This window comes from Hyla sarda, chromosome 2, assembly GCF_029499605.1.
Source record: "Hyla sarda isolate aHylSar1 chromosome 2, aHylSar1.hap1, whole genome shotgun sequence".
Classification (NCBI taxonomy): Eukaryota; Metazoa; Chordata; class Amphibia; order Anura; family Hylidae; genus Hyla; species Hyla sarda.
This window is the reverse complement of record NC_079190.1, coordinates 63,736,426-63,763,776: the sequence shown is the minus strand read 5'-3', so window position 1 is coordinate 63,763,776 and position 27,351 is coordinate 63,736,426. Positions and strand designations below refer to the sequence as shown.

Sequence of the window (27,351 nt, the reverse complement as noted above, 5' to 3'; positions counted from 1 at the left end):
TAGCTCCTTCTCCAACACCTTATTGATGCCCGACCATCAACCACTTCACACACACACACACACACACACACACACACACACACACACACACACACACACACACACACACACACCACAATTTCTCCAAACTAGCTTCAGGGTCTTCACAGGACTTGAACTCACAGCCTCTCTGCTCCAAGGCAGCAGCTCTAACCTCTAGACCATGAGAGCTTCATGGAAACTGGCAAGGATGACTGTGGTCTTGGCCTGTTTTGACAAAATAATTTTTTTCCCACCGGTTCATATACATTTGACTGGGACAGTACAGGCAAGCCGAGAGCTAGTTCGGACTTAGCTTCGAATCCCCCCTCTGTGCGGTTATGCTGGCAAGCCATGTGTAGCGGGGGTATAGCTCGGTGGTAGAGCATTTGACTGCAGATCAGGATGTCCTTGGCTCAAATCCGAGTGCCCCCTAACACACATTTTTTTGCTTTACGACTTAACCATATCCCACATATGTAGTGGTGGTGGGGGGGAGGCGCCATAGGAAGAAGGTTGTTGGTGTGGAAGTGAGTGGTCCCGGGTCCTGGGTGGTAGTTGGGGAGAAGGAGTGGTGGTAGTTGGTGTGAAGGGCTGGAGGCAACGTTGAGGTACAAACAAGCCACATGTTGTGGGGCTAAAGCTCAGTGGTAGAGCATTTGACTGCATGTAAAGAGGTCCAAGTGCCCGTAACACACGTTTTTTTTCTTTACAAGCTTAACTGTATCCCACACATGTAGTTTATTGCAGAAAATTAAAAATGTTGAGGTACAGATGAGCTGCAGGTTGCGGGGGTATAGCTCAGTGGTAGAGCATTTGACTGCAGATCAAGAGGTCCTTGGTTCAAATCCAAGTGCCCCCTAACACACGCATGCTTTCTTTACAGCTTATCCACATCCTACATATGTCGTTTATAGCAGACCCCCACTAGCTTTGCACTGCAAGATTTTGGTCGCCTCATCCAGTTGATGAGCAGCCACCCTGGAGCGCAGAGGTTCAAGAGGTCCTTGATTCAAATACAAATGCCCGCTAATGCACAATTTTTTCTTGGTGGAGCATTGGGGTCAGACAGAAAAGAACCATAGAACTTCCTCTGTAGTATAAAGCAGCTGATAAGAGTAAAGAGCTTTAAATACAAGTCATTTACTAATCTGTATAACTTTTTGGCACCAGTTAATTAAAAAAAAAAAATTGACACACGAGTATCCCTTTAAGATCCACGAATGTAACTCTTTGATCTTTTTGTGGTTTGACAAAATTTACATCTAAGTTACATTTATAGATTGAACCCACCACCTTCACACTGTAAGGTGGCAAGGCTAACCACTTAGCATTCAGGGATCTTGACATAGGAAGTTGAGAGCTAGCTCCACCTTAGGTTGGAGTCCCCTCCCCCCCTCCCCTTCCTCTGTGCAGTTGCTCTGTGTGCCAAAACAGGCCAAGACCTTGGTCGCCGCATTTGCCTGACAAGCAGCTCCCACGGCCTAGTGGTTAGAGCAGCCGCCTTGTAGCGAAGAGGTTGTGAGTTCGAATCCTGTGAAGACCATGAAGATAAAAGCTGTTAAAAGAGATGGATCGTGAGAACCTCGGATGTCTGGTGGGCTTTTATATGCCTTTGTATTTTTATTTATTTTTTTTATATCAAGAAAATGGTCTCCCCCTCTGCAATCCACCACTGCCTCCAGCCCTTCACACCAACTACCAACACTGCCTCCAGCCCTTCACACCAACTACCACCACTCCTTCTCCCCAACTACCACCCAGGACCCCAACTACCACCCATGGATGGACTGAGGCGAGGTGGATGTCAAGGAGAGTGGAATGGAGAGCAATGGATCGGGGGACTGGAGCATGTCGCTGGATGGACTGAGGCGAGGAGGATGTCAAGGAGAGCAGTTGTCGAGGTAAGTGGTTAGAGGGCGTTGCGGAGGAAGGTGTAGTTGTGGGGCATCGTGGAAGGTGGTCCACTGCCTGGAATGGAGGATTCTAGGTTGTGGATCTGCCAAAAGTGGTGTTGTGTCTGTCGAAGCATGTGGCATGTTGAAAATAAAAAGAGGGGGGCTTTTATATGCCTTTGTATTTTTTTTTTTTTTTTTATATCAAGAAAATGGTCTCCCCCTCTGCAATCCACCACTGCCTCCAGCCCTTCACACCAACTACCACCACTGCCTCCAGCCCTTCACACCAACTACGACTACTCCTTCTCCCCAACTACCACCCAGGACCCCAACTACCACCCATGGATGGACTGAGGCGAGGTGGATGTCAAGGAGAATGGAATGGAGAGCAATGGATCGGGGGACTGGAGCATGTCGCTGGATGGACTGAGGCGAGGAGGATGTCAATGAGAGCAGTTGTCGAGGTAAGTGGTTAGAGGGCGTTGCGGAGGAAGGTGTAGTTGTGGGGCATCGTGGAAGGTGGTCCACTGCCTGGAATGGAGGATTCTAGGTTGTGGATCTGCCAAAAGTGGTGTTGTGTCTGTCAAAGCATGTGGCATGTTGAAAATAAAAAGATGGGGGCTTTTATATGCCTTTGTATTTTTATTTATTTTATTTATATCAAGAAAATGGTCTCCCCCTCTGCAATCCACCACTGCCTCCAGCCCTTCACACCAACTACCACCACTGCCTCCAGCCCTTCACACCAACTACCACCACTCCTTCTCCCCAACTACCACCCAGGACCCGGGACCACTCACTTCCACACCAACAACCTTCTTCCTATGGAACCTTACCACCCACACCACCACCACTCATGGGATTGGAAGATATCGGTGCATGGATGGACTGAGGCGAGGAGGATGTCAAGGAGAGCAGTTGTCGAGGTAAGTGGTTAGAGGGCGTTGCGGAGGAAGGTGTAGTTGTGGGGCATCGTGGAAGGTGGTCCACTGCCTGGAATGGAGGATTCTAGGTTGTGGATCTGCCAAAAGTGGTGTTGTGTCTGTCGAAGCATGTGGCATGTTGAAAATAAAAAGAGGGGGCCTTTTATATGCCTTTGTATTTTTTTTTTTTTTTTGTTATATCAAGAAAATGGTCTCCCCCTCTGCAATCCACCACTGCCTCCAGCCCTTCACACCAACTACCACCACTGCCTCCAGCCCTTCACACCAACTACCACCACTCCTTCTCCCCAACTACCACCCAGGACCCGGGACCACTCACTTCCACACCAACAACCTTCTTCCTATGGAACCTTACCACCCACACCACCACCACTCATGGGATTGGAAGATATCGGTGCATGGATGGACTGAGACGAGGAGGATGTCAAGGAGAGCAGTTGTCGAGGTAAGTGGTTAGAGGGCGTTGCGGAGGAAGGTGTAGTTGTGGGGCATCGTGGAAGGTGGTCCACTGCCTGGAATGGAGGATTCTAGGTTGTGGATCTGCCAAAAGTGGTGTTGTGTCTGTCAAAGCATGTGGCATGTTGAAAATAAAAAGATGGGGGCTTTTATATGCCTTTGTATTTTTATTTATTTTATTTATATCAAGAAAATGGTCTCCCCCTCTGCAATCCACCACTGCCTCCAGCCCTTCACACCAACTACCACCACTGCCTCCAGCCCTTCACACCAACTACCACCACTCCTTCTCCCCAACTACCACCCAGGACCCGGGACCACTCACTTCCACACCAACAACCTTCTTCCTATGGAACCTTACCACCCACACCACCACCACTCATGGGATTGGAAGATATCGGTGCATGGATGGACTGAGGCGAGGAGGATGTCAAGGAGAGCAGTTGTCGAGGTAAGTGGTTAGAGGGCGTTGCGGAGGAAGGTGTAGTTGTGGGGCATCGTGGAAGGTGGTCCACTGCCTGGAATGGAGGATTCTAGGTTGTGGATCTGCCAAAAGTGGTGTTGTGTCTGTCGAAGCATGTGGCATGTTGAAAATAAAAAGAGGGGGCCTTTTATATGCCTTTGTATTTTTTTTTTTTTTTTGTTATATCAAGAAAATGGTCTCCCCCTCTGCAATCCACCACTGCCTCCAGCCCTTCACACCAACTACCACCACTGCCTCCAGCCCTTCACACCAACTACCACCACTCCTTCTCCCCAACTACCACCCAGGACCCGGGACCACTCACTTCCACACCAACAACCTTCTTCCTATGGAACCTTACCACCCACACCACCACCACTCATGGGATTGGAAGATATCGGTGCATGGATGGACTGAGACGAGGAGGATGTCAAGGAGAGCAGTTGTCGAGGTAAGTGGTTAGAGGGCGTTGCGGAGGAAGGTGTAGTTGTGGGGCATCGTGGAAGGTGGTCCACTGCCTGGAATGGAGGATTCTAGGTTGGGGATCTGCCAAAAGTAGTGTTGTGTCTGTCGAAGCATGTGGGATGTTGAAAATAAAAAGATGGGGGCTTTTATTAGCCTTTTGTTTTTTTTTTTATCAAGAAAACCTCCTCTGCAATCCACCATTGCCTCCAGCCCTTCACACCAATTACCACCACTGCCTCCACAACAACTACCACCACTGCCACCAGCCCTTCACACCAACTACCACCCAGGAACCGGGACCACTCACTTCCACACCAACAACCTTCTTCCTATGGAACCTTCCCACCCACACGCACATAGCAGCTACCACAGCCATCCACACCATAGCTCCTTCTCCAACACCTTATTGATGCCTGACCATCAACCACTTCACACACACACACACACACACACACACACACACACACACACACACACACACACACCACAATTTCTCCAAACTAGCTTCAGGGTCTTCACAGGACTTGAACTCACAGCCTCTCTGCTCCAAGGCAGCAGCTCTAACCTCTAGACCATGAGAGCTTCATGGAAACTGGCAAGGATGACTGTGGTCTTGGCCTGTTTTGACAAAATAATTTTTTTCCCACCGGTTCATATACATTTGACTGGGACAGTACAGGCAAGCCGAGAGCTAGTTCGGACTTAGCTTCGAATCCCCCCTCTGTGCGGTTATGCTGGCAAGCCATGTGTAGCGGGGGTATAGCTCAGTGGTAGAGCATTTGACTGCAGATCAGGAGGTCCTTGGCTCAAATCCGAGTGCCCCCTAACACACATTTTTTTGCTTTACGACTTAACCATATCCCACATATGTAGTGGTGGTGGGGGGGAGGCGCCATAGGAAGAAGGTTGTTGGTGTGGAAGTGAGTGGTCCCGGGTCCTGGGTGGTAGTTGGGGAGAAGGAGTGGTGGTAGTTGGTGTGAAGGGCTGGAGGCAACGTTGAGGTACAAACAAGCCACATGTTGTGGGGCTAAAGCTCAGTGGTAGAGCATTTGACTGCATGTAAAGAGGTCCAAGTGCCCGTAACACACGTTTTTTTTCTTTACAAGCTTAACTGTATCCCACACATGTAGTTTATTGCAGAAAATTAAAAATGTTGAGGTACAGGTGAGCTGCAGGTTGCGGGGGTATAGCTCAGTGGTAGAGCATTTGACTGCAGATCAAGAGGTCCTTGGTTCAAATCCAAGTGCCCCCTAACACACGCATGCTTTCTTTACAGCTTATCCACATCCTACATATGTCGTTTATAGCAGACCCCCACTAGCTTTGCACTGCAAGATTTTGGTCGCCTCATCCAGTTGATGAGCAGCCACCCTGGAGCGCAGAGGTTCAAGAGGTCCTTGATTCAAATACAAATGCCCGCTAATGCACAATTTTTTCTTGGTGGAGCATTGGGGTCAGACAGAAAAGAACCATAGAACTTCCTCTGTAGTATAAAGCAGCTGATAAGAGTAAAGAGCTTTAAATACAAGTCATTTACTAATCTGTATAACTTTTTGGCACCAGTTAATTAAAAAAAAAAAATTGACACACGAGTATCCCTTTAAGATCCACGAATGTAACTCTTTGATCTTTTTGTGGTTTGACAAAATTTACATCTAAGTTACATTTATAGATTGAACCCACCACCTTCACACTGTAAGGTGGCAAGGCTAACCACTTAGCATTCAGGGATCTTGACATAGGAAGTTGAGAGCTAGCTCCACCTTAGGTTGGAGTCCCCTCCCCCCCTCCCCTTCCTCTGTGCAGTTGCTCTGTGTGCCAAAACAGGCCAAGACCTTGGTCGCCGCATTTGCCTGACAAGCAGCTCCCACGGCCTAGTGGTTAGAGCAGCCGCCTTATAGCGAAGAGGTTGTGAGTTCGAATCCTGTGAAGACCATGAAGATAAAAGCTGTTAAAAGAGATGGATCGTGAGAACCTCGGATGTCTGGTGGGCTTTTATATGCCTTTGTATTTTTATTTATTTTTTTTATATCAAGAAAATGGTCTCCCCCTCTGCAATCCACCACTGCCTCCAGCCCTTCACACCAACTACCAACACTGCCTCCAGCCCTTCACACCAACTACCACCACTCCTTCTCCCCAACTACCACCCAGGACCCCAACTACCACCCATGGATGGACTGAGGCGAGGTGGATGTCAAGGAGAGTGGAATGGAGAGCAATGGATCGGGGGACTGGAGCATGTCGCTGGATGGACTGAGGCGAGGAGGATGTCAAGGAGAGCAGTTGTCGAGGTAAGTGGTTAGAGGGCGTTGCGGAGGAAGGTGTAGTTGTGGGGCATCGTGGAAGGTGGTCCACTGCCTGGAATGGAGGATTCTAGGTTGTGGATCTGCCAAAAGTGGTGTTGTGTCTGTCGAAGCATGTGGCATGTTGAAAATAAAAAGAGGGGGGCTTTTATATGCCTTTGTATTTTTTTTTTTTTTTTTATATCAAGAAAATGGTCTCCCCCTCTGCAATCCACCACTGCCTCCAGCCCTTCACACCAACTACCACCACTGCCTCCAGCCCTTCACACCAACTACCACTACTCCTTCTCCCCAACTACCACCCAGGACCCCAACTACCACCCATGGATGGACTGAGGCGAGGTGGATGTCAAGGAGAATGGAATGGAGAGCAATGGATCGGGGGACTGGAGCATGTCGCTGGATGGACTGAGGCGAGGAGGATGTCAATGAGAGCAGTTGTCGAGGTAAGTGGTTAGAGGGCGTTGCGGAGGAAGGTGTAGTTGTGGGGCATCGTGGAAGGTGGTCCACTGCCTGGAATGGAGGATTCTAGGTTGTGGATCTGCCAAAAGTGGTGTTGTGTCTGTCAAAGCATGTGGCATGTTGAAAATAAAAAGATGGGGGCTTTTATATGCCTTTGTATTTTTATTTATTTTATTTATATCAAGAAAATGGTCTCCCCCTCTGCAATCCACCACTGCCTCCAGCCCTTCACACCAACTACCACCACTGCCTCCAGCCCTTCACACCAACTACCACCACTCCTTCTCCCCAACTACCACCCAGGACCCGGGACCACTCACTTCCACACCAACAACCTTCTTCCTATGGAACCTTACCACCCACACCACCACCACTCATGGGATTGGAAGATATCGGTGCATGGATGGACTGAGGCGAGGAGGATGTCAAGGAGAGCAGTTGTCGAGGTAAGTGGTTAGAGGGCGTTGCGGAGGAAGGTGTAGTTGTGGGGCATCGTGGAAGGTGGTCCACTGCCTGGAATGGAGGATTCTAGGTTGTGGATCTGCCAAAAGTGGTGTTGTGTCTGTCGAAGCATGTGGCATGTTGAAAATAAAAAGAGGGGGCCTTTTATATGCCTTTGTATTTTTTTTTTTTTTTTGTTATATCAAGAAAATGGTCTCCCCCTCTGCAATCCACCACTGCCTCCAGCCCTTCACACCAACTACCACCACTGCCTCCAGCCCTTCACACCAACTACCACCACTCCTTCTCCCCAACTACCACCCAGGACCCGGGACCACTCACTTCCACACCAACAACCTTCTTCCTATGGAACCTTACCACCCACACCACCACCACTCATGGGATTGGAAGATATCGGTGCATGGATGGACTGAGACGAGGAGGATGTCAAGGAGAGCAGTTGTCGAGGTAAGTGGTTAGAGGGCGTTGCGGAGGAAGGTGTAGTTGTGGGGCATCGTGGAAGGTGGTCCACTGCCTGGAATGGAGGATTCTAGGTTGGGGATCTGCCAAAAGTAGTGTTGTGTCTGTCGAAGCATGTGGGATGTTGAAAATAAAAAGATGGGGGCTTTTATTAGCCTTTTGTTTTTTTTTTTATCAAGAAAACCTCTTCTGCAATCCACCATTGCCTCCAGCCCTTCACACCAATTACCACCACTGCCTCCACACCAACTACCACCACTGCCACCAGCCCTTCACACCAACTACCACCCAGGAACCGGGACCACTCACTTCCACACCAACAACCGTCTTCCTATGGAACCTTCCCACCCACACGCACATACCAGCTACCACAGCCATCCACACCATAGCTCCTTCTCCAACACCTTATTGATGCCTGACCATCAACCACTTCACACACACACACACACACACACCACAATTTCTCCAAACTAGCTTCAGGGTCTTCACAGGACTTGAACTCACAGCCTCTCTGCTCCAAGGCAGCAGCTCTAACCTCTAGACCATGAGAGCTTCATGGAAACTGGCAAGGATGACTGTGGTCTTGGCCTGTTTTGACAAAATAATTTTTTTCCCACCGGTTCATATACATTTGACTGGGACAGTACAGGCAAGCCGAGAGCTAGTTCGGACTTAGCTTCGAATCCCCCCTCTGTGCGGTTATGCTGGCAAGCCATGTGTAGCGGGGGTATAGCTCAGTGGTAGAGCATTTGACTGCAGATCAGGAGGTCCTTGGCTCAAATCCGAGTGCCCCCTAACACACATTTTTTTGCTTTACGACTTAACCATATCCCACATATGTAGTGGTGGTGGGGGGGGGGGCGCCATAGGAAGAAGGTTGTTGGTGTGGAAGTGAGTGGTCCCGGGTCCTGGGTGGTAGTTGGGGAGAAGGAGTGGTGGTAGTTGGTGTGAAGGGCTGGAGGCAACGTTGAGGTACAAACAAGCCACATGTTGTGGGGCTAAAGCTCAGTGGTAGAGCATTTGACTGCATGTAAAGAGGTCCAAGTGCCCGTAACACACGTTTTTTTTCTTTACAAGCTTAACTGTATCCCACACATGTAGTTTATTGCAGAAAATTAAAAATGTTGAGGTACAGATGAGCTGCAGGTTGCGGGGGTATAGCTCAGTGGTAGAGCATTTGACTGCAGATCAAGAGGTCCTTGGTTCAAATCCAAGTGCCCCCTAACACACGCATGCTTTCTTTACAGCTTATCCACATCCTACATATGTCGTTTATAGCAGACCCCCACTAGCTTTGCACTGCAAGATTTTGGTCGCCTCATCCAGTTGATGAGCAGCCACCCTGGAGCGCAGAGGTTCAAGAGGTCCTTGATTCAAATACAAATGCCCGCTAATGCACAATTTTTTCTTGGTGGAGCATTGGGGTCAGACAGAAAAGAACCATAGAACTTCCTCTGTAGTATAAAGCAGCTGATAAGAGTAAAGAGCTTTAAATACAAGTCATTTACTAATCTGTATAACTTTTTGGCACCAGTTAATTAAAAAAAAAAAATTGACACACGAGTATCCCTTTAAGATCCACGAATGTAACTCTTTGATCTTTTTGTGGTTTGACAAAATTTACATCTAAGTTACATTTATAGATTGAACCCACCACCTTCACACTGTAAGGTGGCAAGGCTAACCACTTAGCATTCAGGGATCTTGACATAGGAAGTTGAGAGCTAGCTCCACCTTAGGTTGGAGTCCCCTCCCCCCCTCCCCTTCCTCTGTGCAGTTGCTCTGTGTGCCAAAACAGGCCAAGACCTTGGTCGCCGCATTTGCCTGACAAGCAGCTCCCACGTCCTAGTGGTTAGAGCAGCCGCCTTATAGCGAAGAGGTTGTGAGTTCGAATCCTGTGAAGACCATGAAGATAAAAGCTGTTAAAAGAGATGGATCGTGAGAACCTCGGATGTCTGGTGGGCTTTTATATGCCTTTTTATTTATTTTTTTTATATCAAGAAAATGGTCTCCCCCTCTGCAATCCACCACTGCCTCCAGCCCTTCACACCAACTACCAACACTGCCTCCAGCCCTTCACACCAACTACCACCACTCCTTCTCCCCAACTACCACCCAGGACCCCAACTACCACCCATGGATGGACTGAGGCGAGGTGGATGTCAAGGAGAGTGGAATGGAGAGCAATGGATCGGGGGACTGGAGCATGTCGCTGGATGGACTGAGGCGAGGAGGATGTCAAGGAGAGCAGTTGTCGAGGTAAGTGGTTAGAGGGCGTTGCGGAGGAAGGTGTAGTTGTGGGGCATCGTGGAAGGTGGTCCACTGCCTGGAATGGAGGATTCTAGGTTGTGGATCTGCCAAAAGTGGTGTTGTGTCTGTCGAAGCATGTGGCATGTTGAAAATAAAAAGAGGGGGGCTTTTATATGCCTTTGTATTTTTTTTTTTTTTTTATATCAAGAAAATGGTCTCCCCCTCTGCAATCCACCACTGCCTCCAGCCCTTCACACCAACTACCACCACTGCCTCCAGCCCTTCACACCAACTACGACTACTCCTTCTCCCCAACTACCACCCAGGACCCCAACTACCACCCATGGATGGACTGAGGCGAGGTGGATGTCAAGGAGAATGGAATGGAGAGCAATGGATCGGGGGACTGGAGCATGTCGCTGGATGGACTGAGGCGAGGAGGATGTCAATGAGAGCAGTTGTCGAGGTAAGTGGTTAGAGGGCGTTGCGGAGGAAGGTGTAGTTGTGGGGCATCGTGGAAGGTGGTCCACTGCCTGGAATGGAGGATTCTAGGTTGTGGATCTGCCAAAAGTGGTGTTGTGTCTGTCAAAGCATGTGGCATGTTGAAAATAAAAAGATGGGGGCTTTTATATGCCTTTGTATTTTTATTTATTTTATTTATATCAAGAAAATGGTCTCCCCCTCTGCAATCCACCACTGCCTCCAGCCCTTCACACCAACTACCACCACTGCCTCCAGCCCTTCACACCAACTACCACCACTCCTTCTCCCCAACTACCACCCAGGACCCGGGACCACTCACTTCCACACCAACAACCTTCTTCCTATGGAACCTTACCACCCACACCACCACCACTCATGGGATTGGAAGATATCGGTGCATGGATGGACTGAGGCGAGGAGGATGTCAAGGAGAGCAGTTGTCGAGGTAAGTGGTTAGAGGGCGTTGCGGAGGAAGGTGTAGTTGTGGGGCATCGTGGAAGGTGGTCCACTGCCTGGAATGGAGGATTCTAGGTTGTGGATCTGCCAAAAGTGGTGTTGTGTCTGTCGAAGCATGTGGCATGTTGAAAATAAAAAGAGGGGGCCTTTTATATGCCTTTGTATTTTTTTTTTTTTTTTGTTATATCAAGAAAATGGTCTCCCCCTCTGCAATCCACCACTGCCTCCAGCCCTTCACACCAACTACCACCACTGCCTCCAGCCCTTCACACCAACTACCACCACTCCTTCTCCCCAACTACCACCCAGGACCCGGGACCACTCACTTCCACACCAACAACCTTCTTCCTATGGAACCTTACCACCCACACCACCACCACTCATGGGATTGGAAGATATCGGTGCATGGATGGACTGAGACGAGGAGGATGTCAAGGAGAGCAGTTGTCGAGGTAAGTGGTTAGAGGGCGTTGCGGAGGAAGGTGTAGTTGTGGGGCATCGTGGAAGGTGGTCCACTGCCTGGAATGGAGGATTCTAGGTTGGGGATCTGCCAAAAGTAGTGTTGTGTCTGTCGAAGCATGTGGGATGTTGAAAATAAAAAGATGGGGGCTTTTATTAGCCTTTTGTTTTTTTTTTTATCAAGAAAACCTCCTCTGCAATCCACCATTGCCTCCAGCCCTTCACACCAATTACCACCACTGCCTCCACACCAACTACCACCACTGCCACCAGCCCTTCACACCAACTACCACCCAGGAACCGGGACCACTCACTTCCACACCAACAACCTTCTTCCTATGGAACCTTCCCACCCACACGCACATACCAGCTACCACAGCCATCCACACCATAGCTCCTTCTCCAACACCTTATTGATGCCCGACCATCAACCACTTCACACACACACACACACACACACACACACACACACACACACACACACACAATTTCTCCAAACTAGCTTCAGGGTCTTCACAGGACTTGAACTCACAGCCTCTCTGCTCCAAGGCAGCAGCTCTAACCTCTAGACCATGAGAGCTTCATGGAAACTGGCAAGGGTGACTGTGGTCTTGGCCTGTTTTGACAAAATAATTTTTTTCCCACCGGTTCATATACATTTGACTGGGACAGTACAGGCAAGCCGAGAGCTAGTTCGGACTTAGCTTCGAATCCCCCCTCTGTGCGGTTATGCTGGCAAGCCATGTGTAGCGGGGGTATAGCTCAGTGGTAGAGCATTTGACTGCAGATCAGGAGGTCCTTGGCTCAAATCCGAGTGCCCCCTAACACACATTTTTTTGCTTTACGACTTAACCATATCCCACATATGTAGTGGTGGTGGGGGGGGGGGCGCCATAGGAAGAAGGTTGTTGGTGTGGAAGTGAGTGGTCCCGGGTCCTGGGTGGTAGTTGGGGAGAAGGAGTGGTGGTAGTTGGTGTGAAGGGCTGGAGGCAACGTTGAGGTACAAACAAGCCACATGTTGTGGGGCTAAAGCTCAGTGGTAGAGCATTTGACTGCATGTAAAGAGGTCCAAGTGCCCGTAACACACGTTTTTTTTCTTTACAAGCTTAACTGTATCCCACACATGTAGTTTATTGCAGAAAATTAAAAATGTTGAGGTACAGATGAGCTGCAGGTTGCGGGGGTATAGCTCAGTGGTAGAGCATTTGACTGCAGATCAAGAGGTCCTTGGTTCAAATCCAAGTGCCCCCTAACACACGCATGCTTTCTTTACAGCTTATCCACATCCTACATATGTCGTTTATAGCAGACCCCCACTAGCTTTGCACTGCAAGATTTTGGTCGCCTCATCCAGTTGATGAGCAGCCACCCTGGAGCGCAGAGGTTCAAGAGGTCCTTGATTCAAATACAAATGCCCGCTAATGCACAATTTTTTCTTGGTGGAGCATTGGGGTCAGACAGAAAAGAACCATAGAACTTCCTCTGTAGTATAAAGCAGCTGATAAGAGTAAAGAGCTTTAAATACAAGTCATTTACTAATCTGTATAACTTTTTGGCACCAGTTAATTAAAAAAAAAAAATTGACACACGAGTATCCCTTTAAGATCCACGAATGTAACTCTTTGATCTTTTTGTGGTTTGACAAAATTTACATCTAAGTTACATTTATAGATTGAACCCACCACCTTCACACTGTAAGGTGGCAAGGCTAACCACTTAGCATTCAGGGATCTTGACATAGGAAGTTGAGAGCTAGCTCCACCTTAGGTTGGAGTCCCCTCCCCCCCTCCCCTTCCTCTGTGCAGTTGCTCTGTGTGCCAAAACAGGCCAAGACCTTGGTCGCCGCATTTGCCTGACAAGCAGCTCCCACGGCCTAGTGGTTAGAGCAGCCGCCTTATAGCGAAGAGGTTGTGAGTTCGAATCCTGTGAAGACCATGAAGATAAAAGCTGTTAAAAGAGATGGATCGTGAGAACCTCGGATGTCTGGTGGGCTTTTATATGCCTTTGTATTTTTATTTTTTTTTTTTATATCAAGAAAATGGTCTCCCCCTCTGCAATCCACCACTGCCTCCAGCCCTTCACACCAACTACCAACACTGCCTCCAGCCCTTCACACCAACTACCACCACTCCTTCTCCCCAACTACCACCCAGGACCCCAACTACCACCCATGGATGGACTGAGGCGAGGTGGATGTCAAGGAGAGTGGAATGGAGAGCAATGGATCGGGGGACTGGAGCATGTCGCTGGATGGACTGAGGCGAGGAGGATGTCAAGGAGAGCAGTTGTCGAGGTAAGTGGTTAGAGGGCGTTGCGGAGGAAGGTGTAGTTGTGGGGCATCGTGGAAGGTGGTCCACTGCCTGGAATGGAGGATTCTAGGTTGTGGATCTGCCAAAAGTGGTGTTGTGTCTGTCGAAGCATGTGGCATGTTGAAAATAAAAAGAGGGGGGCTTTTATATGCCTTTGTATTTTTTTTTTTTTTTTTATATCAAGAAAATGGTCTCCCCCTCTGCAATCCACCACTGCCTCCAGCCCTTCACACCAACTACCACCACTGCCTCCAGCCCTTCACACCAACTACCACTACTCCTTCTCCCCAACTACCACCCAGGACCCCAACTACCACCCATGGATGGACTGAGGCGAGGTGGATGTCAAGGAGAATGGAATGGAGAGCAATGGATCGGGGGACTGGAGCATGTCGCTGGATGGACTGAGGCGAGGAGGATGTCAATGAGAGCAGTTGTCGAGGTAAGTGGTTAGAGGGCGTTGCGGAGGAAGGTGTAGTTGTGGGGCATCGTGGAAGGTGGTCCACTGCCTGGAATGGAGGATTCTAGGTTGTGGATCTGCCAAAAGTGGTGTTGTGTCTGTCAAAGCATGTGGCATGTTGAAAATAAAAAGATGGGGGCTTTTATATGCCTTTGTATTTTTATTTATTTTATTTATATCAAGAAAATGGTCTCCCCCTCTGCAATCCACCACTGCCTCCAGCCCTTCACACCAACTACCACCACTGCCTCCAGCCCTTCACACCAACTACCACCACTCCTTCTCCCCAACTACCACCCAGGACCCGGGACCACTCACTTCCACACCAACAACCTTCTTCCTATGGAACCTTACCACCCACACCACCACCACTCATGGGATTGGAAGATATCGGTGCATGGATGGACTGAGGCGAGGAGGATGTCAAGGAGAGCAGTTGTCGAGGTAAGTGGTTAGAGGGCGTTGCGGAGGAAGGTGTAGTTGTGGGGCATCGTGGAAGGTGGTCCACTGCCTGGAATGGAGGATTCTAGGTTGTGGATCTGCCAAAAGTGGTGTTGTGTCTGTCGAAGCATGTGGCATGTTGAAAATAAAAAGAGGGGGCCTTTTATATGCCTTTGTATTTTTTTTTTTTTGTTATATCAAGAAAATGGTCTCCCCCTCTGCAATCCACCACTGCCTCCAGCCCTTCACACCAACTACCACCACTGCCTCCAGCCCTTCACACCAACTACCACCACTCCTTCTCCCCAACTACCACCCAGGACCCGGGACCACTCACTTCCACACCAACAACCTTCTTCCTATGGAACCTTACCACCCACACCACCACCACTCATGGGATTGGAAGATATCGGTGCATGGATGGACTGAGACGAGGAGGATGTCAAGGAGAGCAGTTGTCGAGGTAAGTGGTTAGAGGGCGTTGCGGAGGAAGGTGTAGTTGTGGGGCATCGTGGAAGGTGGTCCACTGCCTGGAATGGAGGATTCTAGGTTGGGGATCTGCCAAAAGTAGTGTTGTGTCTGTCGAAGCATGTGGGATCTTGAAAATAAAAAGATGGGGGCTTTTATTAGCCTTTTGTTTTTTTTTTTATCAAGAAAACCTCCTCTGCAATCCACCATTGCCTCCAGCCCTTCACACCAATTACCACCACTGCCTCCACACCAACTACCACCACTGCCACCAGCCCTTCACACCAACTACCACCCAGGAACCGGGACCACTCACTTCCACACCAACAACCTTCTTCCTATGGAACCTTCCCACCCTCACGCACATACCAGCTACCACAGCCATCCACACCATAGCTCCTTCTCCAACACCTTATTGATGCCCGACCATCAACCACTTCACACACACACACACACACACACACACACACACACACACACACACACACACGCCACAATTTCTCCAAACTAGCTTCAGGCTCTTCACAGGACTTGAACTCACAGCCTCTCTGCTCCAAGGCAGCAGCTCTAACCTCTAGACCATGAGAGCTTCATGGAAACTGGCAAGGATGACTGGCAAGGATGACTGTGGTCTTGGCCTGTTTTGACAAAATAATTTTTTTCCCACCGGTTCATATACATTTGACTGGGACAGTACAGGCAAGCCGAGAGCTAGTTCGGACTTAGCTTCGAATCCCCCCTCTGTGCGGTTATGCTGGCAAGCCATGTGTAGCGGGGGTATAGCTCAGTGGTAGAGCATTTGACTGCAGATCAGGAGGTCCTTGGCTCAAATCCGAGTGCCCCCTAACACACATTTTTTTGCTTTACGACTTAACCATATCCCACATATGTAGTGGTGGTGGGGGGGAGGCGCCATAGGAAGAAGGTTGTTGGTGTGGAAGTGAGTGGTCCCGGGTCCTGGGTGGTAGTTGGGGAGAAGGAGTGGTGGTAGTTGGTGTGAAGGGCTGGAGGCAACGTTGAGGTACAAACAAGCCACATGTTGTGGGGCTAAAGCTCAGTGGTAGAGCATTTGACTGCATGTAAAGAGGTCCAAGTGCCCGTAACACACGTTTTTTTTCTTTACAAGCTTAACTGTATCCCACACATGTAGTTTATTGCAGAAAATTAAAAATGTTGAGGTACAGATGAGCTGCAGGTTGCGGGGGTATAGCTCAGTGGTAGAGCATTTGACTGCAGATCAAGAGGTCCTTGGTTCAAATCCAAGTGCCCCCTAACACACGCATGCTTTCTTTACAGCTTATCCACATCCTACATATGTCGTTTATAGCAGACCCCCACTAGCTTTGCACTGCAAGATTTTGGTCGCCTCATCCAGTTGATGAGCAGCCACCCTGGAGCGCAGAGGTTCAAGAGGTCCTTGATTCAAATACAAATGCCCGCTAATGCACAATTTTTTCTTGGTGGAGCATTGGGGTCAGACAGAAAAGAACCATAGAACTTCCTCTGTAGTATAAAGCAGCTGATAAGAGTAAAGAGCTTTAAATACAAGTCATTTACTAATCTGTATAACTTTTTGGCACCAGTTAATTAAAAAAAAAAAATTGACACACGAGTATCCCTTTAAGATCCACGAATGTAACTCTTTGATCTTTTTGTGGTTTGACAAAATTTACATCTAAGTTACATTTATAGATTGAACCCACCACCTTCACACTGTAAGGTGGCAAGGCTAACCACTTAGCATTCAGGGATCTTGACATAGGAAGTTGAGAGCTAGCTCCACCTTAGGTTGGAGTCCCCTCCCCCCCTCCCCTTCCTCTGTGCAGTTGCTCTGTGTGCCAAAACAGGCCAAGACCTTGGTCGCCGCATTTGCCTGACAAGCAGCTCCCACGGCCTAGTGGTTAGAGCAGCCGCCTTGTAGCGAAGAGGTTGTGAGTTCGAATCCTGTGAAGACCATGAAGATAAAAGCTGTTAAAAGAGATGGATCGTGAGAACCTCGGATGTCTGGTGGGCTTTTATATGCCTTTGTATTTTTATTTATTTTTTTTATATCAAGAAAATGGTCTCCCCCTCTGCAATCCACCACTGCCTCCAGCCCTTCACACCAACTACCAACACTGCCTCCAGCCCTTCACACCAACTACCACCACTCCTTCTCCCCAACTACCACCCAGGACCCCAACTACCACCCATGGATGGACTGAGGCGAGGTGGATGTCAAGGAGAGTGGAATGGAGAGCAATGGATCGGGGGACTGGAGCATGTCGCTGGATGGACTGAGGCGAGGAGGATGTCAAGGAGAGCAGTTGTCGAGGTAAGTGGTTAGAGGGCGTTGCGGAGGAAGGTGTAGTTGTGGGGCATCGTGGAAGGTGGTCCACTGCCTGGAATGGAGGATTCTAGGTTGTGGATCTGCCAAAAGTGGTGTTGTGTCTGTCGAAGCATGTGGCATGTTGAAAATAAAAAGAGGGGGGCTTTTATATGCCTTTGTATTTTTTTATTTTTTTTTATATCAAGAAAATGGTCTCCCCCTCTGCAATCCACCACTGCCTCCAGCCCTTCACACCAACTACCACCACTGCCTCCAGCCCTTCACACCAACTACCACTACTCCTTCTCCCCAACTACCACCCAGGACCCCAACTACCACCCATGGATGGACTGAGGCGAGGTGGATGTCAAGGAGAATGGAATGGAGAGCAATGGATCGGGGGACTGGAGCATGTCGCTGGATGGACTGAGGCGAGGAGGATGTCAATGAGAGCAGTTGTCGAGGTAAGTGGTTAGAGGGCGTTGCGGAGGAAGGTGTAGTTGTGGGGCATCGTGGAAGGTGGTCCACTGCCTGGAATGGAGGATTCTAGGTTGTGGATCTGCCAAAAGTGGTGTTGTGTCTGTCAAAGCATGTGGCATGTTGAAAATAAAAAGATGGGGGCTTTTATATGCCTTTGTATTTTTATTTATTTTTTTATATCAAGAAAATGGTCTCCCCCTCTGCAATCCACCACTGCCTCCAGCCCTTCACACCAACTACCACCACTGCCTCCAGCCCTTCACACCAACTACCACCACTCCTTCTCCCCAACTACCACCCAGGACCCGGGACCACTCACTTCCACACCAACAACCTTCTTCCTATGGAACCTTACCACCCACACCACCACCACTCATGGGATTGGAAGATATCGGTGCATGGATGGACTGAGGCGAGGAGGATGTCAAGGAGAGCAGTTGTCGAGGTAAGTGGTTAGAGGGCGTTGCGGAGGAAGGTGTAGTTGTGGGGCATCGTGGAAGGTGGTCCACTGCCTGGAATGGAGGATTCTAGGTTGTGGATCTGCCAAAAGTGGTGTTGTGTCTGTCGAAGCATGTGGCATGTTGAAAATAAAAAGAGGGGGCCTTTTATATGCCTTTGTATTTTTTTTTTTTTTTTGTTATATCAAGAAAATGGTCTCCCCCTCTGCAATCCACCACTGCCTCCAGCCCTTCACACCAACTACCACCACTGCCTCCAGCCCTTCACACCAACTACCACCACTCCTTCTCCCCAACTACCACCCAGGACCCGGGACCACTCACTTCCACACCAACAACCTTCTTCCTATGGAACCTTACCACCCACACCACCACCACTCATGGGATTGGAAGATATCGGTGCATGGATGGACTGAGACGAGGAGGATGTCAAGGAGAGCAGTTGTCGAGGTAAGTGGTTAGAGGGCGTTGCGGAGGAAGGTGTAGTTGTGGGGCATCGTGGAAGGTGGTCCACTGCCTGGAATGGAGGATTCTAGGTTGGGGATCTGCCAAAAGTAGTGTTGTGTCTGTCGAAGCATGTGGGATGTTGAAAATAAAAAGATGGGGGCTTTTATTAGCCTTTTGTTTTTTTTTTTATCAAGAAAACCTCCTCTGCAATCCACCATTGCCTCCAGCCCTTCACACCAATTACCACCACTGCCACCAGCCCTTCACACCAACTACCACCCAGGAACCGGGACCACTCACTTCCACACCAACAACCTTCTTCCTATGGAACCTTCCCACCCACACGCACATACCAGCTACCACAGCCATCCACACCATAGCTCCTTCTCCAACACCTTATTGATGCCCGACCATCAACCACTTCACACACACACACACACACACACACACACACACACACACACACACACACACACGCCACAATTTCTCCAAACTAGCTTCAGGCTCTTCACAGGACTTGAACTCACAGCCTCTCTGCTCCAAGGCAGCAGCTCTAACCTCTAGACCATGAGAGCTTCATGGAAACTGGCAAGGATGACTGGCAAGGATGACTGTGGTCTTGGCCTGTTTTGACAAAATAATTTTTTTCCCACCGGTTCATATACATTTGACTGGGACAGTACAGGCAAGCCGAGAGCTAGTTCGGACTTAGCTTCGAATCCCCCCTCTGTGCGGTTATGCTGGCAAGCCATGTGTAGCGGGGGTATAGCTCAGTGGTAGAGCATTTGACTGCAGATCAGGAGGTCCTTGGCTCAAATCCGAGTGCCCCCTAACACACATTTTTTTGCTTTACGACTTAACCATATCCCACATATGTAGTGGTGGTGGGGGGGAGGCGCCATAGGAAGAAGGTTGTTGGTGTGGAAGTGAGTGGTCCCGGGTCCTGGGTGGTAGTTGGGGAGAAGGAGTGGTGGTAGTTGGTGTGAAGGGCTGGAGGCAACGTTGAGGTACAAACAAGCCACATGTTGTGGGGCTAAAGCTCAGTGGTAGAGCATTTGACTGCATGTAAAGAGGTCCAAGTGCCCGTAACACACGTTTTTTTTCTTTACAAGCTTAACTGTATCCCACACATGTAGTTTATTGCAGAAAATTAAAAATGTTGAGGTACAGATGAGGTGCAGGTTGCGGGGGTATAGCTCAGTGGTAGAGCATTTGACTGCAGATCAAGAGGTCCTTGGTTCAAATCCAAGTGCCCCCTAACACACGCATGCTTTCTTTACAGCTTATCCACATCCTACATATGTCGTTTATAGCAGACCCCCACTAGCTTTGCACTGCAAGATTTTGGTCGCCTCATCCAGTTGATGAGCAGCCACCCTGGAGCGCAGAGGTTCAAGAGGTCCTTGATTCAAATACAAATGCCCGCTAATGCACAATTTTTTCTTGGTGGAGCATTGGGGTCAGACAGAAAAGAACCATAGAACTTCCTCTGTAGTATAAAGCAGCTGATAAGAGTAAAGAGCTTTAAATACAAGTCATTTACTAATCTGTATAACTTTTTGGCACCAGTTAATTAAAAAAAAAAAATTGACACACGAGTATCCCTTTAAGATCCACGAATGTAACTCTTTGATCTTTTTGTGGTTTGACAAAATTTACATCTAAGTTACATTTATAGATTGAACCCACCACCTTCACACTGTAAGGTGGCAAGGCTAACCACTTAGCATTCAGGGATCTTGACATAGGAAGTTGAGAGCTAGCTCCACCTTAGGTTGGAGTCCCCTCCCCCCCTCCCCTTCCTCTGTGCAGTTGCTCTGTGTGCCAAAACAGGCCAAGACCTTGGTCGCCGCATTTGCCTGACAAGCAGCTCCCACGGCCTAGTGGTTAGAGCAGCCGCCTTGTAGCGAAGAGGTTGTGAGTTCGAATCCTGTGAAGACCATGAAGATAAAAGCTGTTAAAAGAGATGGATCGTGAGAACCTCGGATGTCTGGTGGGCTTTTATATGCCTTTGTATTTTTATTTATTTTTTTTATATCAAGAAAATGGTCTCCCCCTCTGCAATCCACCACTGCCTCCAGCCCTTCACACCAACTACCAACACTGCCTCCAGCCCTTCACACCAACTACCACCACTCCTTCTCCCCAACTACCACCCAGGACCCCAACTACCACCCATGGATGGACTGAGGCGAGGTGGATGTCAAGGAGAGTGGAATGGAGAGCAATGGATCGGGGGACTGGAGCATGTCGCTGGATGGACTGAGGCGAGGAGGATGTCAAGGAGAGCAGTTGTCGAGGTAAGTGGTTAGAGGGCGTTGCGGAGGAAGGTGTAGTTGTGGGGCATCGTGGAAGGTGGTCCACTGCCTGGAATGGAGGATTCTAGGTTGTGGATCTGCCAAAAGTGGTGTTGTGTCTGTCGAAGCATGTGGCATGTTGAAAATAAAAAGAGGGGGGCTTTTATATGCCTTTGTATTTTTTTATTTTTTTTTATATCAAGAAAATGGTCTCCCCCTCTGCAATCCACCACTGCCTCCAGCCCTTCACACCAACTACCACCACTGCCTCCAGCCCTTCACACCAACTACCACTACTCCTTCTCCCCAACTACCACCCAGGACCCCAACTACCACCCATGGATGGACTGAGGCGAGGTGGATGTCAAGGAGAATGGAATGGAGAGCAATGGATCGGGGGACTGGAGCATGTCGCTGGATGGACTGAGGCGAGGAGGATGTCAATGAGAGCAGTTGTCGAGGTAAGTGGTTAGAGGGCGTTGCGGAGGAAGGTGTAGTTGTGGGGCATCGTGGAAGGTGGTCCACTGCCTGGAATGGAGGATTCTAGGTTGTGGATCTGCCAAAAGTGGTGTTGTGTCTGTCAAAGCATGTGGCATGTTGAAAATAAAAAGATGGGGGCTTTTATATGCCTTTGTATTTTTATTTATTTTTTTATATCAAGAAAATGGTCTCCCCCTCTGCAATCCACCACTGCCTCCAGCCCTTCACACCAACTACCACCACTGCCTCCAGCCCTTCACACCAACTACCACCACTCCTTCTCCCCAACTACCACCCAGGACCCGGGACCACTCACTTCCACACCAACAACCTTCTTCCTATGGAACCTTACCACCCACACCACCACCACTCATGGGATTGGAAGATATCGGTGCATGGATGGACTGAGGCGAGGAGGATGTCAAGGAGAGCAGTTGTCGAGGTAAGTGGTTAGAGGGCGTTGCGGAGGAAGGTGTAGTTGTGGGGCATCGTGGAAGGTGGTCCACTGCCTGGAATGGAGGATTCTAGGTTGTGGATCTGCCAAAAGTGGTGTTGTGTCTGTCGAAGCATGTGGCATGTTGAAAATAAAAAGAGGGGGCCTTTTATATGCCTTTGTATTTTTTTTTTTTTTTTGTTATATCAAGAAAATGGTCTCCCCCTCTGCAATCCACCACTGCCTCCAGCCCTTCACACCAACTACCACCACTGCCTCCAGCCCTTCACACCAACTACCACCACTCCTTCTCCCCAACTACCACCCAGGACCCGGGACCACTCACTTCCACACCAACAACCTTCTTCCTATGGAACCTTACCACCCACACCACCACCACTCATGGGATTGGAAGATATCGGTGCATGGATGGACTGAGACGAGGAGGATGTCAAGGAGAGCAGTTGTCGAGGTAAGTGGTTAGAGGGCGTTGCGGAGGAAGGTGTAGTTGTGGGGCATCGTGGAAGGTGGTCCACTGCCTGGAATGGAGGATTCTAGGTTGGGGATCTGCCAAAAGTAGTGTTGTGTCTGTCGAAGCATGTGGGATGTTGAAAATAAAAAGATGGGGGCTTTTATTAGCCTTTTGTTTTTTTTTTTATCAAGAAAACCTCCTCTGCAATCCACCATTGCCTCCAGCCCTTCACACCAATTACCACCACTGCCTCCACACCAACTACCACCACTGCCACCAGCCCTTCACACCAACTACCACCCAGGAACCGGGACCACTCACTTCCACACCAACAACCTTCTTCCTATGGAACCTTCCCACCCACACGCACATACCAGCTACCACAGCCATCCACACCATAGCTCCTTCTCCAACACCTTATTGATGCCCGACCATCAACCACTTCACACACACACACACACACACACACACACACACACACACACGCCACAATTTCTCCAAACTAGCTTCAGGCTCTTCACAGGACTTGAACTCACAGCCTCTCTGCTCCAAGGCAGCAGCTCTAACCTCTAGACCATGAGAGCTTCATGGAAACTGGCAAGGATGACTGGCAAGGATGACTGTGGTCTTGGCCTGTTTTGACAAAATAATTTTTTTCCCACCGGTTCATATACATTTGACTGGGACAGTACAGGCAAGCCGAGAGCTAGTTCGGACTTAGCTTCGAATCCCCCCTCTGTGCGGTTATGCTGGCAAGCCATGTGTAGCGGGGGTATAGCTCAGTGGTAGAGCATTTGACTGCAGATCAGGAGGTCCTTGGCTCAAATCCGAGTGCCCCCTAACACACATTTTTTTGCTTTACGACTTAACCATATCCCACATATGTAGTGGTGGTGGGGGGGAGGCGCCATAGGAAGAAGGTTGTTGGTGTGGAAGTGAGTGGTCCCGGGTCCTGGGTGGTAGTTGGGGAGAAGGAGTGGTGGTAGTTGGTGTGAAGGGCTGGAGGCAACGTTGAGGTACAAACAAGCCACATGTTGTGGGGCTAAAGCTCAGTGGTAGAGCATTTGACTGCATGTAAAGAGGTCCAAGTGCCCGTAACACACGTTTTTTTTCTTTACAAGCTTAACTGTATCCCACACATGTAGTTTATTGCAGAAAATTAAAAATGTTGAGGTACAGATGAGCTGCAGGTTGCGGGGGTATAGCTCAGTGGTAGAGCATTTGACTGCAGATCAAGAGGTCCTTGGTTCAAATCCAAGTGCCCCCTAACACACGCATGCTTTCTTTACAGCTTATCCACATCCTACATATGTCGTTTATAGCAGACCCCCACTAGCTTTGCACTGCAAGATTTTGGTCGCCTCATCCAGTTGATGAGCAGCCACCCTGGAGCGCAGAGGTTCAAGAGGTCCTTGATTCAAATACAAATGCCCGCTAATGCACAATTTTTTCTTGGTGGAGCATTGGGGTCAGACAGAAAAGAACCATAGAACTTCCTCTGTAGTATAAAGCAGCTGATAAGAGTAAAGAGCTTTAAATACAAGTCATTTACTAATCTGTATAACTTTTTGGCACCAGTTAATTAAAAAAAAAAAATTGACACACGAGTATCCCTTTAAGATCCACGAATGTAACTCTTTGATCTTTTTGTGGTTTGACAAAATTTACATCTAAGTTACATTTATAGATTGAACCCACCACCTTCACACTGTAAGGTGGCAAGGCTAACCACTTAGCATTCAGGGATCTTGACATAGGAAGTTGAGAGCTAGCTCCACCTTAGGTTGGAGTCCCCTCCCCCCCTCCCCTTCCTCTGTGCAGTTGCTCTGTGTGCCAAAACAGGCCAAGACCTTGGTCGCCGCATTTGCCTGACAAGCAGCTCCCACGGCCTAGTGGTTAGAGCAGCCGCCTTGTAGCGAAGAGGTTGTGAGTTCGAATCCTGTGAAGACCATGAAGATAAAAGCTGTTAAAAGAGATGGATCGTGAGAACCTCGGATGTCTGGTGGGCTTTTATATGCCTTTGTATTTTTATTTATTTTTTTTATATCAAGAAAATGGTCTCCCCCTCTGCAATCCACCACTGCCTCCAGCCCTTCACACCAACTACCAACACTGCCTCCAGCCCTTCACACCAACTACCACCACTCCTTCTCCCCAACTACCACCCAGGACCCCAACTACCACCCATGGATGGACTGAGGCGAGGTGGATGTCAAGGAGAGTGGAATGGAGAGCAATGGATCGGGGGACTGGAGCATGTCGCTGGATGGACTGAGGCGAGGAGGATGTCAAGGAGAGCAGTTGTCGAGGTAAGTGGTTAGAGGGCGTTGCGGAGGAAGGTGTAGTTGTGGGGCATCGTGGAAGGTGGTCCACTGCCTGGAATGGAGGATTCTAGGTTGTGGATCTGCCAAAAGTGGTGTTGTGTCTGTCGAAGCATGTGGCATGTTGAAAATAAAAAGAGGGGGGCTTTTATATGCCTTTGTATTTTTTTATTTTTTTTTATATCAAGAAAATGGTCTCCCCCTCTGCAATCCACCACTGCCTCCAGCCCTTCACACCAACTACCACCACTGCCTCCAGCCCTTCACACCAACTACCACTACTCCTTCTCCCCAACTACCACCCAGGACCCCAACTACCACCCATGGATGGACTGAGGCGAGGTGGATGTCAAGGAGAATGGAATGGAGAGCAATGGATCGGGGGACTGGAGCATGTCGCTGGATGGACTGAGGCGAGGAGGATGTCAATGAGAGCAGTTGTCGAGGTAAGTGGTTAGAGGGCGTTGCGGAGGAAGGTGTAGTTGTGGGGCATCGTGGAAGGTGGTCCACTGCCTGGAATGGAGGATTCTAGGTTGTGGATCTGCCAAAAGTGGTGTTGTGTCTGTCAAAGCATGTGGCATGTTGAAAATAAAAAGATGGGGGCTTTTATATGCCTTTGTATTTTTATTTATTTTTTTATATCAAGAAAATGGTCTCCCCCTCTGCAATCCACCACTGCCTCCAGCCCTTCACACCAACTACCACCACTGCCTCCAGCCCTTCACACCAACTACCACCACTCCTTCTCCCCAACTACCACCCAGGACCCGGGACCACTCACTTCCACACCAACAACCTTCTTCCTATGGAACCTTACCACCCACACCACCACCACTCATGGGATTGGAAGATATCGGTGCATGGATGGACTGAGGCGAGGAGGATGTCAAGGAGAGCAGTTGTCGAGGTAAGTGGTTAGAGGGCGTTGCGGAGGAAGGTGTAGTTGTGGGGCATCGTGGAAGGTGGTCCACTGCCTGGAATGGAGGATTCTAGGTTGTGGATCTGCCAAAAGTGGTGTTGTGTCTGTCGAAGCATGTGGCATGTTGAAAATAAAAAGAGGGGGGGCTTTTATATGCCTTTGTATTTTTATTTTTTTTTGTTATATCAAGAAAATGGTCTCCCCCTCTGCAATCCACCACTGCCTCCAGCCCTTCACACCAACTACCACCACTGCCTCCAGCCCTTCACACCAACTACCACCACTCCTTCTCCCCAACTACCACCCAGGACCCCAACTACCACCCATGGATGGACTGAGGAGAGGTGGATGTCAAGGAGAGTGGAATGGAGAGCAATGGATCGGGGGACTGGAGCATGTCGCTGGATGGACTGAGGCGAGGAGGATGTCAAGGAGAGCAGTTGTCGAGGTAAGTGGTTAGAGGGCGTTGCGGAGGAAGGTGTAGTTGTGGGGCATCGTGGAAGGTGGTCCACTGCCTGGAATGGAGGATTCTAGGTTGTGGATCTGCCAAAAGTGGTGTTGTGTCTGTCGAAGCATGTGACATGTTGAAAATAAAAAGATGGGGGCTTTTATATGCCTTTGTATTTTTATTTATTTTTTTTATATCAAGAAAATGGTCTCCCCCTCTGCAATCCACCACTGCCTCCAGCCCTTCACACCAACTACCACCACTGCCTCCAGCCCTTCACACCAACTACCACCACTCCTTCTCCCCAACTACCACCCAGGACCCCAACTACCACCCATGGATGGACTGAGGCGAGGTGGATGTCAAGGAGAGTGGAATGGAGAGCAATGGATCGGGGGACTGGAGCATGTCGCTGGATGGACTGAGGCGAGGAGGATGTCAAGGAGAGCAGTTGTCGAGGTAAGTGGTTAGAGGGCGTTGCGGAGGAAGGTGTAGTTGTGGGGCATCGTGGAAGGTGGTCCACTGCCTGGAATGGAGGATTCTAGGTTGTGGATCTGCCAAAAGTGGTGTTGTGTCTGTCGAAGCATGTGGCATGTTGAAAATAAAAAGAGGGGGGCTTTTATATGCCTTTGTATTTTTATTAATTTTTTTTGTTATATCAAGAAAATGGTCTCCCCCTCTGCAATCCACCACTGCCTCCAGCCCTTCACACCAACTACCACCACTGCCTCCAGCCCTTCACACCAACTACCACCACTCCTTCTCCCCAACTACCACCCAGGACCCGGGACCACTCACTTCCACACCAACAACCTTCTTCCTATGGAACCTTACCACCCACACCACCACCACTCATGGGATTGGAAGATATCGGTGCATGGATGGACTGAGACGAGGAGGATGTCAAGGAGAGCAGTTGTCGAGGTAAGTGGTTAGAGGGCGTTGCGGAGGAAGGTGTAGTTGTGGGGCATCGTGGAAGGTGGTCCACTGCCTGGAATGGAGGATTCTAGGTTGGGGATCTGCCAAAAG

The 27,351-nt window shown here is 49.2% G+C and overlaps 7 non-coding genes across 7 annotated transcripts; all 7 read left to right on the top strand.

Moving 5' to 3' along the window:
• The first annotated feature begins 808 nt into the window (after positions 1-808).
• Positions 809-880, top strand: TRNAC-GCA (transfer RNA cysteine (anticodon GCA)). Its single transcript has one exon. It is a non-coding gene; the product is annotated as a tRNA-Cys (tRNA).
• Positions 881-5,424: 4,544 nt separating this feature from the next.
• Positions 5,425-5,496, top strand: TRNAC-GCA (transfer RNA cysteine (anticodon GCA)). Its single transcript has one exon. It is a non-coding gene; the product is annotated as a tRNA-Cys (tRNA).
• Positions 5,497-9,084: 3,588 nt separating this feature from the next.
• On the top strand, positions 9,085-9,156 carry TRNAC-GCA (transfer RNA cysteine (anticodon GCA)). Its single transcript has one exon. It is a non-coding gene; the product is annotated as a tRNA-Cys (tRNA).
• A 3,604-nt stretch (positions 9,157-12,760) lies between these two features.
• On the top strand, positions 12,761-12,832 carry TRNAC-GCA (transfer RNA cysteine (anticodon GCA)). Its single transcript has one exon. It is a non-coding gene; the product is annotated as a tRNA-Cys (tRNA).
• Positions 12,833-16,459: 3,627 nt separating this feature from the next.
• On the top strand, positions 16,460-16,531 carry TRNAC-GCA (transfer RNA cysteine (anticodon GCA)). The gene has a single exon. It is a non-coding gene; the product is annotated as a tRNA-Cys (tRNA).
• A 3,607-nt stretch (positions 16,532-20,138) lies between these two features.
• On the top strand, positions 20,139-20,210 carry TRNAC-GCA (transfer RNA cysteine (anticodon GCA)). The gene has a single exon. It is a non-coding gene; the product is annotated as a tRNA-Cys (tRNA).
• A 3,619-nt stretch (positions 20,211-23,829) lies between these two features.
• Positions 23,830-23,901, top strand: TRNAC-GCA (transfer RNA cysteine (anticodon GCA)). Its single transcript has one exon. It is a non-coding gene; the product is annotated as a tRNA-Cys (tRNA).
• The last annotated feature ends 3,450 nt before the right edge of the window (positions 23,902-27,351 follow it).